The sequence below is a fragment of the Engraulis encrasicolus genome, chromosome 10 (assembly GCF_034702125.1).
Source record: "Engraulis encrasicolus isolate BLACKSEA-1 chromosome 10, IST_EnEncr_1.0, whole genome shotgun sequence".
NCBI lineage: Eukaryota > Metazoa > Chordata > Actinopteri > Clupeiformes > Engraulidae > Engraulis > Engraulis encrasicolus.
The window spans coordinates 40,593,712-40,611,642 of record NC_085866.1 but is presented as its reverse complement, the minus strand read 5'-3'; the positions used below and the strand labels follow the sequence as shown (position 1 = coordinate 40,611,642).

Genomic DNA, 17,931 nt, shown 5'->3' with positions numbered 1-17,931 from the left:
CGATATGAGCTACCAACAGGGCAACCCAATCACTACAATACACTGCAATACCGCGCCTGGGTTATGGTCAGGACTCAGGAGGAGCAAATGGGTTTAGGCCAGTGATCCTCAAAGTGTGGTCCGGGACTAGTGGTCCACAACAGAGCTCAGGTGGTCCACGAGGGAATTTCTAGGAGAAGCTAAGGCTATATTTGTAACATTATTACAAAGCTAAACATAGCTGAAATCATATTTTCACCACAGTAAGACAAGCTTGTAAAGTGAGTAAAAAGTAAGTGATCTGCATCGAATTTAGTAGTGACAAATTAGCACTTGTCAACTGTCAATTCAGCATGGTCCCTGAACAATTTGGGGGGGACGATGTGGTCCTTCGTCTTAAAAATGTTAAGAAACACTGGTTTAGGCTATGTTAAAACTGGTAGCTCATCTCAACAGAGCAGTCCACATCAGACAGATTACAGGAAGAGACTTGTCATGATGAATTCCATTATTATCCTATTAGTAGCCTATACCCTACCATATTTGTTTCTGCACACTAATCAGCCATGAAGCCATACAATATAGGCTGACCCTTGCCTCATAATTAGAATGCATAGCGGGGTGGACCATATACGCAGACTGCTCAGTGGTAGACGTCTAATTCTGGACCTTGGCTCAGACTGCACTCATTGGTGTATAATTATCAGTAGCTGTGTTGGCCGGGTAGGATGAGGACCTCTTGGTGTGGCTGTGTTATTCTTGATAGGGATTTGTTTATAGCAGTGGCTCAAATACCATATAGCCCAGGTTGAATAAATGACAAAGCATTCAACTAATATATGAATGGAAGAAGCAACAAAATGTAAGTACTACATTAAACATATTCTATATTTGAGATTTGACCAAAGACGAATTGAGGGATAAAAAAAACTAAAATGTGTTTTCAGGAAACAGAGGGCATCACATGACTCCCTCTTGTGCGGGCGCTTGTGCGGTTGGATCACTAAAGCTTACAATAGTAAAAACATGGGTCCCTGAAGAGAAAGGTTGGGAACCATGGTTTATAGGGTCTCTTTCAGTTTATTGTAGTTGTATTGGTTCATTTATGAATATGGAGTTACATTTCCATTTGAAGCAGCCCAGTACATTTTTGTGATGTCCTGTTAGAAAAAAAACAAATAATTTGATTGTGTTAACTTTTGCTTCATGGTAATGAACTACGTTGATGAACAAAGATTCTCTGTGTAGCCTATTCATTTATTTATTTAGCTAGATGTGTTTCATTCTCAGACACATGTAAATTAGCTAAACCCAGACATGTGTATTTGGATGCAGATGTGACAACACTGTTTTGTTTTGATTTTATTTTAATTGAAATCAAGAGAGAAAGTGCAGGCTAATTCCCCAAAAGAAACACTGTTTGGGCATTAGAAATGCAGACTTCATCTCATTTTTTCTCAAGTTTTGTGTCTACATCACATGGGAGATTTAAAAAATATATATATTTTCAGTCCTAACAAACGCACAAAACTTTGAGAGCTTATCTAATATTGCTTGTGAATTACTGAGGTGAACTGAGGAAAATCTCAGTCCTCGCATGCTGTGTGCTCGTCAGAGTCACTGATATCTACAAAAAGCTTTTCTTTTACAATCCTACCGAGCACAATTACTTCTCAACACAGATGGTATCACCATCATTTCACCCCCACATACACCCAAACCCACCGAGGGAAGTGGGAAGGAGATTTCCTGATAGCAAAATCCATTACACTGTGGGAGGCACACAGCTTATAGCTGAGGATATTTTGCAGGCCAGCACCAGTCGCAATTTAACACACACAGACTCAGGGCCGGAGCTATAGGGAGGGCGAGCAGGGCATTTGGTGGTGGGGGCCCATTGTGACCTCGGCAGGCTGTATAGGGGCCCCTATAAGTGTTTTGACCTGGGGCCCTGTGTGCAGTTGTTCCGCCACTTGATGGACACGTTGAATGGCAGGAGCATGGCCTCAAATACTCCCGGTAATGACAGTATTCGCCATCCACAGAAGCACAAGATAGGCCTATTTTGCCTGGTCTGCAACTGCGGCGCCTCTGCGATAACTCCAGAAATTCGCCAACCATTAGCGGGCCAATTGTTCCATTCCAGTGATCGAGCCGAATGCTGACATGGAGGGCAGACTTGAATGACAGTTCAGAGATTGCATTGTTAGAAGGACAACACAAGCTTGCAGCCTCTCACCTCTTTGTGCCTCATTGCACACATTGATCAAGGAGGACTTTTTTCCCCCTCCGCCATTTATGTAATGACTAATATATGCAAATGAATGGTTGTACAAAGCTCTTTGGTGCACATTATCTTAATAACATAATGTTTAACTAAAATGCCAGGGCAGTTGTTAGCCTTGTCGTTGCTTGCGTGTTAATGAGAGAGCTGCAGAGGTTCATTTCAGAACTGAAGATAATGGAACATGCTCATGAGCTAACTTGACGCCTAGTGCTTCATTTTCTTTCACTCCTTTTCTCTCACTATGTGTGTGTGTTTCTGTGTCTGTGAGTGTGTGTGTGTGCGTGTGTCTGTGTGTTTGTGTGTGACTGGGCATGTGTGTGTGTGTGTGTGTGTGTGTGTGTGTGTGTGTGTGTGTGTGTGTGTGTGTGTGTGTGTGTGTGTGTGTGTGTGTGTGTGTGTGTGTGTGTGTGTGTATGCGTGTGTGTGTGCGGATATGCGGGTATGCAGATGCGGGTATGCACATGCGAGTGTACGAGCGCGCGAGCGTGTATGTGTGTGCATGTGGTAAGCCCCAGGTCTACCCAAGCAGTGAAAGACTTGCAGCAATTGGTCAGGCCACTGCAAAAGCTTAGCAGATCAACAGCTGAAGTGTAGAAATGCTGTTAACTCCACTTTCTACATTAATGACCCCTTCACAAGTGGCAATTAGATACAGGTAACACAAATAAAGCCTCAATATAGTCACTTAAGCTGTTATAAGTGTGAAGTGTGACATGAATTGTTCGTGCTGACCAGTGCATTCACAGAATTCCAGAATGATCTCTGATGTAATGCCCTTGTTGACCTCATCTTGAGTGCAAAGCGTGTTTTTGTAAGATATTGTATATATATTGTATATTAATCCAATCATTGAACAGAGATTATATGGAACGGATATTTTTGGGTAATTAAATTAACAAAAAAGGAAACCGCTGGAAAAAAAAACGAGGTGTGAAAAATGCACAAAATTGTGAATAATTTAGCAAGCCAGACTTTTGCTATAAGTTACTTCCACAAGTTACTTCCACACCTAAATTAACAGCCCAGATGGTGCTACATCTTCTTTTTTTTCTTCTTCTTCTCTTGTCATACCTACTCATCAGCACCACAGCAGTCTCACATCATCACATATGGCTCATCACTCTTATCCACTCTGAGATCTAAGATGCTCATAAGGGAGGATGATTTAGATCATGATTTAGATCCTCCTCCCTTGTGAGCATCTTAGATCTCAGGGAAGATATGAGTCTAGATTCTAAACTATATAAAATACTATCTAAAGCTTCCTGTAAATATGTTCAAAGATGGTGGATCTATAAACAAACTACAAGCTGGCCCTGCTGTGGCCTAACGGTAGGGCACTGGGTTACTACGCCGGTGGCCTGGGTTCGATTCCGGCCCGGGTCATTTGCCAATCCTTCCCCGTCTCTCTCCCCACTCATTTCCTGTAACTCCTTCACATTCCTGTCACAAAATAAAGGAACACAAGCCGTAAAGATATCTTAACACCTTTGTGCAGAGTCTATGTTATAACCTTACTGTCACCAAAATTGTTATGGCGATGTCTTAATATGTTACTTAAGGCTCTCTGTAATGCCATAGCAATGTTGTTATGCTGTAGTTGAGTAATTTCAGCAAAGAGGGAATAGGCCCACCAGCGACCCCATCTGCACTAAGAGGCTACAAAAAAAGCCCACAAGCTCCTGTTTGCCTTGTATGTCTTGCCCTCCCTCCCCGTTCAGTCATGGGGATCATAACCTCAGGTAAAGATTTCAGCGTGGGCTTCCATGCTGCCCTTCAGATCGTAACGAGCTCACAGGGCAGCATGGGAATTCCCAGGCTAAGAGCAGGCAGGAGTATCCATCAGATCCATCAAGAAATGAAGATCTAAGATGTGGATGGCTGTGCATCTCATCTGAAGAGAAGAGAAGAGAAGAGAAGAGAAGAGAAGAGAAGAGAAGAGAAGAGAAGAGAAGAGAAGAGAAGAGAAGAGAAGAGAAGACAAGAGAAGAGAAGGTTACAATGAGCTGCCCAGACTACGGCTGTCCTCTTCATTTCCCACCCTCCTCCTCCACCTCCTCCACCCTCCTCCACCGGCTCCACATGACTCATCAGAAACCAGAGTCGGGCCATTTGGCAAATCCGGACAGTGTGGGGGTGGTGCCGAGAGCTATTCAGAGTGGGAGAGAGAGAGAGAGAGAGAGAGAGAGAGAGAGAGAGAGGGGGGGGGTGCAAGAAATAGAGCGATAGATAGAATGTTAGAGAGAAAGAGAGAGCAAATGAGAGAGGGAAAGAGAGAAACATTGAGATGGAGAGAGAGAGAGAGAGAGAGAGAGAGAGAGAGAGAGAGAGAGAGAGAGAGAGAGAGAGAGAGATGGAGAAATGCACCCGGAGACAATAATCTTTCAGCGCACACCCCCATCCCTTCAGCGTTATGCTGCAGATTCACTTCAGTCCTCCTGGAGGTTCATGATTAATTTAGCAAACTTCCCCTCCTCACGTTCAGCTCGCTAACAGACAAGACCAGGCTCCTCTTTTCTCTCTCTATACTGAGCTGCCTTTTTTTGCTCTCCTGGCATCTTTTGAGCCAAACTCCAACCAAGCATCCCACAAATAAATACAGATGATTGGAAACAGAGCTTGCACTTTTGCCTTCCAGCAGACTATTGCCCGAGTTTAAGATGGGGCCCGATGGTCTCGATGGTAGGTTGGTGAATGGTGCTCGTTTCCCCATTTACTGCCTTCCTTAAATGCTTATCGTCCCCTTGTTTATGCCTCTGTCTGGAAAACACCCCCGAAGAAAAACAGGGACTACTATGCCCTTGCCGCAGCCATTACGGGAAACAGATTGTAGGCTACAGATGAGACACCTGCTGTGCTTTCAGCTGAAGTCTGACTGACGGAATGAAATGGAGTCTTTCACACCAAAGCATCTGCTAATGATGATGTTTTTTTTCAAGTAGGCCTAAATGTGACTTTCTCAGTAATTGGGCTTTGCTACACAGCACAAGCAAAGTGAAGTTCATCCATTTTATTTTCTAAGCAGCAATAAACTGGCTGAATAAAAAACGCTCTGCAGAACTCGTGGAGTTTTATCTTTGACAACATGAAGGACGGGAACAAGCATGAAACTTCTAATTAATTCCACAGTTCTAACGCTTCAGAGATGTTGATGCAATCTCGCATGACTCATAATCACTCATAATGCATGAAGCTAGTTAAAGAGTACCTACACTGTAAAAAAATATATGAGTGATTAGTTATGATAACTTGTATATTTAATGTATTCTGTTATACAAAAATGATTTATGAAAATTCAACTCATATGTCTGAGTTGTAGTTATTTGACTTGTACCCATAAGTTCTTTCAACACAAGGAAGTTGAATGAACTTACAATTAAAAGTTTGAGTGGGGTACCTCCATCGCCCCCTGCTGGCGTCCCTCACCTCTGCACCAGATTAATCTGAATAGCAATATCCTTTTGACACCTTTAGGCTACTCCAGGAATAAGGCGTAACCTAACCAAATAAAGTTTTTATTTAAATGATTTTATCAATATCTTGGATATCCTTGAAACAAGCAAGAGTCCCGATGAGCACCAAAGGAGAAAAGGGGAACACATGAAGAATGACAATAATTAGAATTGGGAAATAGGCCTAATATAATAATAAAACATGGTGGTGTAGTCGAAGTCCATAATGACTTAGGTGTTCGGTGTTTTTGTGGGACAAAAAAAATCGGTAGGTCTTTTGTTTGTTCAGTAGGCCTAACGCAACCAGCACCGCTGCCCTCCCTCTCCCAGCTCCCACCCTGTCGCAACTTGCAGAGACGTTTGTTACATTTGGATCACGCGCGCACTGTCCTAGTTCAGCCAGCCGCCCGCGCCAGAGAGAGCCGAGGTCGACTCATCCCGAAGTAGCTGACGGTCGACTCACCCCGAAGAAGCTCAAATGTCCTTCTCTTTCGTGAGGATTTCGCAACTAGTAAGTGTTTTGTATCATTTTAGCTACTTGTGCGCAGAGGAAGCCATGTCATTTGTGCCGTATACTTGTTTGACATTTAACACAGCACGAAAAGGGGGATTTGTGACAATGAACTCGTCCCTAATCGTCCACGGACTTGCCTAACTTTCGTCTGATTTTGAGCGCTTGAGAGAATCAAAACTAACAATTTTGATGACACCTAAATCGCCCGGAAGCGAATCGCGAGCCGCGATAGGTCTCACAGCAGGGTGTTAATGGCCCAACGATTACCACATGAAAGGCAATAGAGCTCTTCAGCGTTGACGTCAACTTGTATGCGGCGTTTGGACTACCGGTTCCCTGGCGATTTTTTACATTGCAAAACGCCATAGAGATTCAGGTTTGGCAAAAATATAAGTTGCACGGCAACAACGAACATTAGCCTGTCCCCGCATCCCTTTCTCATTAGTGGAACGGATCGTATCATCTTGTTGGTGTATTCACATGTTAAATCATGACGATTATAATTCAATATTGCTAACCCCTTTCTGATCATTAAAACTTCCGAACTACATACTTTCCTTTGGTTGCCATGGGTACAACCTTCCGCACGTACATGCCGTTAGATACTGGCGCCGTTTCTGTAGTCGCCAAAAGCTTCCGGGTTTAGCATATGGACGCAACATCGTATTTATGTCGAAGTTTGACACAAAATGATCAACCATGTCATACCTACAGCCTATTTTTAACACCCTCGACAGTTTGCGGGGGTTCGCTAAGCGCGTGCTTGCACTCGGAGCTTATTTGAAATTTACCCCTATTCATTCTCAATGGAGGCCGGAAGCCGATAGGAACCAGGACGTCCTTAAATGCTAACATTAAAGAGTACAATCTACTACATGCTTCCGCTTCCGCTGAAGAACTCTATGACAGCCAGCCCGGAACGCGGACTAGCCTTGCTCTTATTGGACGAAAAAGACACGTGACTCAAAGTAAAAGAGCTGCGCTATTGGTTAGCAGCTACGACCTTCTATTGGTCACGTTGGATTAATTTATGCAGACCGTATACAGTAGGTCCGTATAATTATGCAAAAAATATTATTAATAATATACCTAGGTTGATTTTACTTTGTATAGTCACATCATTATAGGCTGCACTGTGATGGGGCTTTAGCATGCATGATGTGAATTTATTGATAAAATGAAAATGAATGAAATGAAAATGATTTTTTAAAATAGGCTTTTAATATCACACCAAACAATGTACACACACTTTGACAAGAACCATGCAACTACACACATACCCTGCAAACAATATACTAGGCCTATATATGCAGTGATGTACACAGCACTCAGGTCACAAATGTACAACTAGGAAACATTCATTGCCGACAAGTTAAGTTTGGGCAGGCTGTCATCATGCTTTAGCGTACGTATCGCACGCTAGTGCATGGTGCGACGCATTTTGAATTCAAAGCGTGCTCCTCAACGCAACGGTAAAGCGCTTTCATGCACTTTTGACTAGTGACGAGGTTTGCGCAGTTTTCCCGCCGTGTCGGCGATTTTGTTTTGTCACAGCGCATGTCTGTTACTAAACGCAAATATGTTTTGCTGTGCCCTAACCAAAACCACCCCTAAACCTAACCTGTCAGTGAAGTAATGTTTCTGCTGCTTTACTTTTGCCAAGAACAGCGAGATTAGGCGAATTTCTACCTAAATTGTGCCTAAACCAAAACCATCCCTAAACCTAACCTGTCACAGGGCGTTGTGGAGCACGACTTAACTTGAAAATGCGTATTGGACCCACGCGATAATGAGTTCAAATCAGCGTGTCATAGATACGCTTAGCCTATGCATGATGTTTGGGAAGGGCACAATTCATAAAACTCAGAAACATACAATGCTTTTTCAAAAAAGGGTTCTATGTTCCCCGCTGCATCCAAGTAGACTGCTGCCACATTGCTAAGAGCAGGTTGTTGTTACATCTCTGACAGGTTAGGTTTAAGGATAGTTTTAGTCAGGGCACATACAAAAATGGATTTTAGTAAAAGTTGTCAATTCATAGTAAATATGTGGTAAATATGAAAGTAAGAGGAAAAATACTACAGGTACTGCCTTTTAATACAGACTATACAGGTATGTACAACATTATAAACATTGCTGTTGATTTCATGTTCTTCAGACGCCAATCATGCCAGCAGGGTCTACTGAAGGTCTCTGGTCACTGCGTCCTCGTCATACTGCAACAGGCACTCAGTCTCACTTCTGGGAGCTGTAGAAACAACAAATAAATTAATACTTCACCATGCACCCCATATTGACATAGCAAATATATCAATATCCTATTTCAGTCTTCTATGGTCTCATGCACTATGTCTCCCTGCCAGGATATGTAGGATGTAAGAAAATAAATCAAAACATAGCAATGCACAGCATTGAGAACTTATCTATAAAGTAGCACAAGTCATATTGCCAATGTAGGCCAGGGGTGGGGAACCTATGTCTTGAGGGCCGTTTGCGACCCTTGAGGCCGTTTTATCTGGTCCCCGATATAATTTTAATGTTATTCAGCTTCACATAAAATGACATTTTGTAAAGGAACCTTAGAAAATACATTTGCAATACAATTAAGTTATATTCAGGGAAGCTGAAGAAGGTGGTGTTTGTTTAAATGTGGCTGCCTTCAATATAGGTCTAAAGTGAAGGGGAAAATCCTGGTTTGTGTTCATAGTACGGCCCTTGGAGAACTTTTACGGCCCCTCGGGTGAATTTGAATTGGCCCTTCGAATGAGAAAGGTTCCCCACCACTGACGTAGGCTATAGGTTAAGCTTACCCTCTTTCACTCTTCTGTGGTGAGACTGTGCCCATTTTGGGTTGACCTCCACACGCGTCTGTAGCACAGCACACAGGATTGCAGGACACAGCATCCTGCAGGACACTACAAAAAAAAACAAAAAAAAAAACAAGGGGAATGAATAAATTACCTGACCAGTTATTAAACAAATGAAAATTGATGTGCCAGAGCTGTGGTAAAAGTAACCTTGGGTCCAAATCATCTAGGCCTAGGGTGTGTGTGTGTGTGGTAAATCCAGTGTTCACATTATTCAGATATGAGAATTAATTCATTCATTCATTTTAACTGACATTAGTACATACCCATATCAGTGCCATTTCACCCTGCCAAGACACTGGACCTGGGTCTATTGGAGCTCTCTGCTCAGGGTGTCCTCGTTATACTGCAGCAGGCACTGTTGTTTCTATAGTTCCTAGAAGCGAGACAAATAAATAAATACTTTGCCATGCACCTCATATTGACATAGCAAATATGTCAATAAGCAAGACCTATTGAGCCCAACAGGGATAATCTTACACTATATCAGTTTTCTGTGGTCTCTTGTAAGATTGGCCCATCACCATTCTGCAGGACACTACCGTCTCCCTGCCAGGATCTGTAGGATGTAAGAAAATAAATCAAAACATAGCAATGCACAGCATTGATTACTTATCTATAAAGTAGCACAAGTCATATTGACAATGTAGGCCAGGGGTGGGGAACCTATGTCTCTAGGGCCGTTTGCGACCCTTGAGGCAGTTTTATCTGGCCCCCCGATATAATTTTAATGCTATTCAGCTTCACATGAAATATGACATATTTTGTAAAGGAATCTTAGAAAATACATTTGCAATACAATTAAGTTATATTCAGGGAACCTGAAGAAGGTGGCGTTTGTTTAAATGTGGCTGCCTTCAATATAGGCCTAAAGTGAAAGGGAAAATCCTGGTTTGTGTTCATAGTACGGCCCTTGGAGGACTTTTACGGCCCCTCGGATGAATTTGAAGCGGCCCTTCGAATGAGAAACGTTCCCCGACCCTGACGTAGGCTATAGGTTAAGCTTACCCTCTTTCACTCTTCTGTGGTGAGACTGTGCCCATTTTGGGTTGACCTCCACACGCGTCTGTAGCACAGCACACAGGATTGCAGGACACAGCATCCTGCAGGACACTTCAAAAAACAAGGGGAACGAATAAATGACCTGCCCAGTTCTATAAAAAAGAATACCCTGAAAAAGAACACCTTGTTGTTTCTACAGCTCCTAGAAGCGAGACAAATACATTAAATATTTTGCCATGCACCTCATATTGACATAGCAAATGTATCAATGAGCAAGTCATATTGGTCACAAAGAAGTTAATCTTACATTCTTTCAGTCTTCTATGGCGAGTTAGGCCTTCAGGTGACTCGTCTTCGCCATATTATGAGACAGCAGCCTGTGAAAACATGGTAAATAGAATAACCCATTAACCTTGGGTCCTAATATAATACATGTACATAAACTAGCCTACATTATTTAGACAAGGTCAGTAGACCTCCACGTGAAACAATAAGAAAAAGTGACCATACATAATTTCAATTTCTTGAAGAGGCCATCTACACTTATTTGTGCAACAAGTGCTGTTTTGAGGACCCATACTTTTAAAGGACAGGTTGCCTACTGTTGCAAATGGCAGGGTATTTCACATTGATTTCGGGGTGGCGTGCTCAACTTGACCACTCTGGTCGACATTGAGCTCGCGCTGATACATTGGGCTCGCGTTACTGAGAGCTGCCGCCAGAACTACTCACGGTTAGCTTTCATAATATAGAACGCAACAAAGAAGAATTTGTCGGTTTGGTGAAAGGGCACGGTGTTTCAAGGGATGTTAGCTACTCGATACATAGTAGTGACGCTACGACCAAGCTACTAGAGAATGTACGCTACTGCCCAGCACTGAAAACCAACATACCCAGACGGCACACCAGTCTTTCCAACGTCGCCTAGATGCATTTTTGCCGCTGTAAAATACATTGGCAAGGCGTCTAAGCGTTAGTTCATCAGCGAAATGCCGGGCAGACGTGAAAAATGAGCAGTGCCCAGCATCTAGTTGATGAGCTAACGCAATAGCATGCTAACGGTAGCCTTTGTCTATCTTTAGGCACGGTGGGGGATGGAGACTCCCAACTGAGATCGCTCCCGGACGTGCGGTCCCAGGTGTTTCTATCACTCCCGGACGTGTAGTCCCACCCGATTATATTTCACGTATTATCATATACTGCCACATACAAGCAATTTAGGGTTAGGGTTAAGGTTAGGGTTAGAAACAAAAAACTAACATCAACAACATAACTAGCTCCGCCATATGGCGGTGGTACCGATAGTCTGGCTAGTGGGAGCGAGATGAAAGGGGAGCGTCCTGGGTTGGGAGCGTCAATCAGGGAATCCTTTAGGCAGGGGAAAGGCAACTGAGAACTAGCAATGTCAAACAATTTACCATCAACAAGTATAGTTAACATATTCACTGTTTCACCACAGCATTTTGTCATTACGATGCTCGCAAGTCATCAGAATTTCCTAGCGTACAGCAGCAACTAGTGTAGTCACATTGAGGGGACTTGAGCTACCAGCTATGTAAAGCGGCTGTGCCATGGCGGATCTGTGTTCAGAGGAGCTATTCAATCGCTCTTGAGTACTGAAACTTTAAACCACAGTTGAGTAAAATGTACTTACATGTATATGAAGCCCATTTTCCGTTGGTATGTGAGGAACTTTCCCCCCATATCGCCAAGAAACTTGTAAACCACACAGACAACGCGTGGTTCTGTTCAATCAGGAAGGTGCTGTTGACCGCGGCTGATGGCTTCTTTGTGGCTTGTGTGTGGAATTCGCATTGTGCCAATTCGTTTTACTGCCACCTAAAGGCTTGGTGTAGAACTAATTTAACCAGAGACGGTCTATTTTCAACTAACTTTCAACAATCCTTGCTTTAGTTCAGAATACCATTTAAAAACCAGAGTGGCCAAGCACATTGATGTTTTTCCTCAAAAGCAGCTGAGGAACCTTTTTAATTCGAAGGGTCACTTCAAAATGTATGTCCAAGAAAGATCATTCAGATGATTCTATTTTGATAGCCTATTCTGTAGGTTCATTTAAATGTTTATAGCACAGATCGAATTGTTTGATCAACTTAATTTCTGAGCTTATAGTATCATAATAAAATGTACTGGCAGCAAAGCTGTGGCTAGTAGAAATGTTTAATGCAGGGGTGGGGAACCTTTTTCATTCGAGGGGCCACTTCAAATTCCTACCATGGTCATAAAATCCTCCGGGGGCCGTACTATGAACACAAATCAGGATTTCCCCATAAAATTTAGGCCTATATAGACACCTTTAGGCCTATATAGACATATAGACATCTTTAAAGGTAGACACCTTTAAAACAGTCCCCACCCGGTCCCCTGAATATAGGCTAACTTAATTGCATTGGAAATGTAATTTCTAAGATTCCTGTGAAGTTGCAAAACATTATAATGATATCAGGGGCCGGATAAAGCGGCCTCAAGGGCCCTCGAGACATAGGTTCCCTACCCCTGGTTTAATGGTTAGTGATTCTGAAAAACACCACTGGGCAGCGTGAAAAAACATAGCCTACACACACACAGACACACACACACAAAAGGCCAAAAAATGCCCTAGGGCCCCCAACAATCCCGTTGCCTAGGGACCCCAAAATCCTAGAAACAGGCCTGCCGACCCCCCACTCCCTCCCACCCACCTGACCTCACCCCACCCCACCCCACTTGAAATTGACTGGGGCAGCTCCCGACCTGATCACTGGCATTTACATATTAAAGGCTCTTCTAAGAAGGGGATGGGAGGGGGGCATGGGGGAGCCGCAAATGCTGTGGCTTGAGGTATGAGGCAATTTAAGGTGCAAAACTCATCCACAAATTCCTCTTTTCATGCAGTGTTAGTCGTGAGCTACTCTAGGATGCTGGTAGGCTATGCTACGCTCGTATCGGTGCTTCTGAATGTATTTGCAGGTGCAATGTATTGTCATTTTCAGGTGCTGCAGAAGAATAATTGCTGTTCTCAGAGAGATAAATACATTATATTTAAGATGCGTCTCTTGGTTAGTAGTGGGGAACAAAGTTTGTGCTGCATTCGAACTGATATGAACTTGGCAGATAGTGCCAGATACATTGTATCTATGTACGCTAGGTGCGTATGTGGTGGGGGCAAGCTAGTTAGCAGGGCTGTGAGCACTGTCACTGGATGTGGGTAATTTGGGCTGGGGTTTGCTATTCAGTGTCAACCTCATATGCATGGCGAATCTAGGTAGTTGCTTGACCTATCTCGGGGCAAATTACGTTTTGAAAATGGTTACGCTGCCTAGTTCCCCCTCAGTTATTGTAAGTCTGCTGGCTAGTTAGGAAATGTGTAAGTTTGTAGGGTATGCCGCCCGACTGTGCTTGTAGACTAATTGCTAAAGCTAGTTAGAGCCCTAGTTCCTATATTAGCTGGATATTCGAGGCACGACAGGCATCTCAATTTGTTCTGAGACGAGAGTTATTTGAAGGGGGAAAAATGTGATTCGGGTTGACTTGACACTTCGTTTATTGGAGTTTGCTAGCACCTACCAGAGTTAGCAATGTTGTCGAGTTGCTGGGTATTTTGGCGGGCGTTTGGCTTTGTTGACTAGAGCTCTAATTCGCTACGTGTGATTATTCTGTCGAGGTAACGTGAATGGAAAAGTGAGTTCTGAAGTTTACTTCATGGGTGAAACATTGTTGTGGATATTCACTTTTTAAAATAAATTAGCAATTCGCTGTGAAGCATTTTCGGGTGTAATTGTTAGTTCTTATTGTCAGTCTTCGCTTCTAGTGGCTGCAACGGAGAAGGAAAAGCCCCACGGCTCGTAGGTCGCCCACTCTCAATTCCATTCTCGGTTGTGCTTAGATCAGGGCTCCCAAACCTCTCTGGGTCAGAGGGCTACTTTTGTTCAAAATCCTAGTGCTGGTGTCTTGACATCATTCCTAAATCACACTAGATTGAATGATAATTTGCTTATAAGGAAAAAAAATTATAGGCTATATTATAGGCTATAGAAATAATGTCATATTCATATTAAGAAATGCATTAACTGTGTCTAAAATCTTGTAGTCGTGACTGTTTATTAACATTCTTGTTGGGCACCTCAGAAGCTCCTGGAGGGCTAGCTGGTCTACGGGCACCACATTGATGACGCCTGGTTTAGAGACTGTCTTTCATCCACCTTTGTGCCTTTCCCAACATATAGTGGAGTGCATACATGCAAAATCACCACAAAATGGTTCACTTTGGTATGCAAGTATGGAAATTGGCACAGATGTTCATTAGAATGCACCCCATCAGCTAATGGCGTTTACCACCCAAAATCCAAGCCATTTTTCAAGAGGGCCACCCTCTGCACTTGTAAACAAGGCCAAGAATAGTTTAATTAATGATGCAATCGTGCAATTAGTTTGAAATGAAATGAAATGTTTCTTTGTATGCACTCAGGCAAAAACTCAGTGCAGTGGAATGCCCGGAGGTCCTGGTCAACAAAAGAAAAGGGAAGTGACCGAACCTGAAGAAGTCAAACTACTGTCCGGATTCTCCACAAGGGCAAAATGCTGGAGTGATGGAGGGGCATTTAGGTATATTACACACACACACACACACACACACACACACACACACACACACACACACACACACACACACACACACACACACACACACACACACACACACCATTCCTGTGTATCTACAAGGTACAGCACTTTAACACTTTAGGCGCTTTTTTCTGTCTAGATCTCAAGGAATCAAAACGTATTTGTGTAACACAATATCTCAACTAAAAAGTTGACTGAGTACTTCACATGCACATGTACGCACGCACGCAGAGGCACTGAAGGCAGCCGCATGGCACCGATTATTCTGGGTTCAGTGATGGACTACACCAAAGATGTCAAACTGAAATTCACAGTGACCCCAAAATCAAAATCTGACAATAATTTACTGAAGTAAAAATGGGCTAAAATAGAGCAAACACGTACCATACTTAAATGATCACATCTGAAATGATCTCTTAGGCCAAATAGAATGACCGTATGGGCTAGATTTGGCCCCTGTCAGTGTGTTTGACATCCCTGGAGTACACCGTATGCACTTACTGTTGTGTTCATAATAATAGCAGTGCCTTTACAAAGGTGAGTAAATGTCAAAATGCATTTGGGACGGTGCACATTCTATTTCAAAGCGAAGAATTACTTTTTATGATATCTCACGGAAAGTGAAGACATGTAATGTTCAAACAAATAGCAGTGTTTGTTTACATCTGTATTTGGAAACTCGATGTTCTGTCCGAACTAACAAATTCTTGAAAATTCAGCTTTGGTGAGCATCTTAAACTAATATGTTGTTGCATCTTCATGGTTTCTGCACTGTTTTGCATCTGTGGTACATGGCGTCGACCAAAGTCTGGCAACCGTCAGCAGGTATTGCAGCTCAGCTTAATTGTACTAAATTCTACAATTCCTCTGCATTTTTTGGTTTTGCCTCATAAGTAGCATTTTTTGTCAGCCCACATGTTGTCTATGAGATTAAGGTCCGGGAATTGTGCTGGCCACTCCATTAGTATGCTGTTTGTCTGGTACCATAATTGTGCTTGCTAGCAAAATCTTGGTTACAGAGAAACAGCATCCAGCACAAGTGGTGGTTCGCTATTTTAGACTTAAAGCCCTGTTTGTGTGACTTCTGGGGTGAAGTAGAGATGTTCTCAATGTTTGACATTTGGTGCTGAACGGAGCATTTGTGTATTCAAGACTGCAGCTCCCCCACCTTTACATTGACTCCAATGAAGCACTCAAGCAATCGGTCATAAAATGGCATTAAACTTTCGTTTGCAGAGACATTTCGTTTGCAGAGCCATTGTATGATCAATTGCTTGAGTGCCCCATTGGAGTCAATGTAAGTTGGTGGGGGAGGCTGCAGTCTTGGATCCCCAAATGCTCCATTCAGGACCAAATATCAAAATTGTGATGAGAAGATCTCCACTTCACCCCAGAAGTCACACAAACAGGGCTTAATGTCTAAAATAGCGAACCACCACTTTAATAGCATTGCAAATATGTGGGGTGACATAAAAAAACCTGCTGTTGGTGAGGCAAAATCAAGACATGCAGAGGAATTGTGGACTGTAATACAATTACGCTGAGCTGCAATACGTGTGGACCGTTGCCGGATGTTGGTTGACTACATGGACCACAGATGCTAAATTGTTACTAGAAACCATGGTTATGCAACAAAATATTAGTTAAGCATGCTCAGCAAGGTAGAATTTTTTGAGAATTTGTGAGTAGGTACAGAAAATTTTTGAGTTTCCAACATAGACCGAAGTCAACACTGCTATTTTTTTTAACAAAACATTTCTTCACTTTCTATGAAATGTCACAAAATTGAATTACCTTTCCAAATCTGAATAAGTACTGGCTTTGAAATATAATGTGCAGTGTCCCACAAAAAAATGCTCTTTAAAGTACAATTTACTTGAAGAATTTTGACATTTACTCACCTTTGTAAAGGCACTGCTAGTATTATGAGCACTGTATGTATGTAGTGTATTGACTGTTGTGTACTGACTGAACTTTGCTCTAAAGTCTGAAGACTATTGTCATAGCATGTGGACTTTGTGCTTGTGCAATTACATTCAGATGGAGGTAATGAAGAAAGACCCAGACAACACAACAGTGGATGAAGTGATGTCTGCTACTTTCTCGCTTCGCCGTAAAGAAACAGTTGGGGATCAACCCATGGTTGCCGACAGCATGGAGAGATGGCCGGCCATGTTTTCTGAACGACAGGTATACCAAAGACAACCTAGCGTTTGAGATTAACCAATTAGTCCAATGTTCTTTAGATCAAGAGTGTGAAACTCAGGCACGGGGGCTAAAATCTGGCTTACGAGATAATTTCAGATGTCTTGACTTACACACAATTCAGTGTGTCACAGGCAAATGACTGGGGCCCAGGCCAGTGTAATATCTCACCCTCATATGCAACGGAATATGTACAGGGACGTGCATGCTTGCACAATTTTAACCTGTTTTTCATTCAGTATATAGATTTTGGGCTGAGACTTTGTTCCAGATTTAGATTTTGGCCCACTGTGAACTTGAGTTTGACACCACTAGATGGATACCATTGCGTGAGCTTCCTTCTAGGAAAGACCAGAATTTTGTTGGGTTTTTTTCTAGTGTTGGACTATTATCACCCTTAACATACTGTGTTAGTTTTTACTGATGGCTAAAGCAAATTTTTTTGTAACTTAAGATGTTTTCACAGAACTCTTCACAAATAACAACCTCACACTAGATGAACAAAACTCTGTAGATAGATGGTTTATTTAACCCTTTAACCCTCTGCCAATTTGAATATGCTATTGTATTGCACACGCTACCCTTGACTTGTCAGTACCCGGTGATGCTGCATTTTTCGACTCAGCCCATTACATTATATTACATAACGTTTAGCAGACGCCTTTGACCAAAGCGACTGACAAGGAGAAATATAAGCAAGAACAGGTACTGACAAGTCCAGGGTAGTGTGAGAATATGCACAGGCACATTTGAACTAGCCTGGTTCACACCAGACTGTTTGTGTGTAGCTTTGGCGCCCCCTGGCGGAGCAGAGCTACACACACTACCGTCTGGTACGCGATGGTGCAAATCGTAGGAGATTTCAGGAAGGCGCATGAATATTGTCCAATCACGTTCGCTGAATGTTCGCGGAAAACCCTGGTCCAATCCCAGGCTTTGTTGGTGTCCTGTTTCAACCACAGCGAGCACGACGACTACAAACTTCCAACGGGATTATTAATAACT

At 42.7% G+C, this 17,931-nt stretch overlaps 2 long non-coding RNA genes across 2 annotated transcripts; one reads left to right on the top strand and one right to left on the bottom strand.

Annotated features, from left to right (window-relative positions):
- The first annotated feature begins 6,040 nt into the window (after positions 1-6,040).
- LOC134456246 (uncharacterized) lies at positions 6,041-17,029 on the top strand. Its single transcript, XR_010036279.1, has 3 exons — positions 6,041-6,229; positions 14,567-14,703; positions 16,762-17,029. It is a non-coding gene; the product is annotated as an uncharacterized LOC134456246 (long non-coding RNA).
- Positions 8,312-12,519, bottom strand: LOC134457089 (uncharacterized). The gene is made up of 7 exons (XR_010036400.1): positions 11,756-12,519; positions 10,409-10,478; positions 10,108-10,212; positions 9,580-9,658; positions 9,366-9,475; positions 9,043-9,147; positions 8,312-8,480 (listed from the first exon to the last, which is right to left on the bottom strand). It is a non-coding gene; the product is annotated as an uncharacterized LOC134457089 (long non-coding RNA).
- Positions 17,030-17,931: the final 902 nt, after the last annotated feature.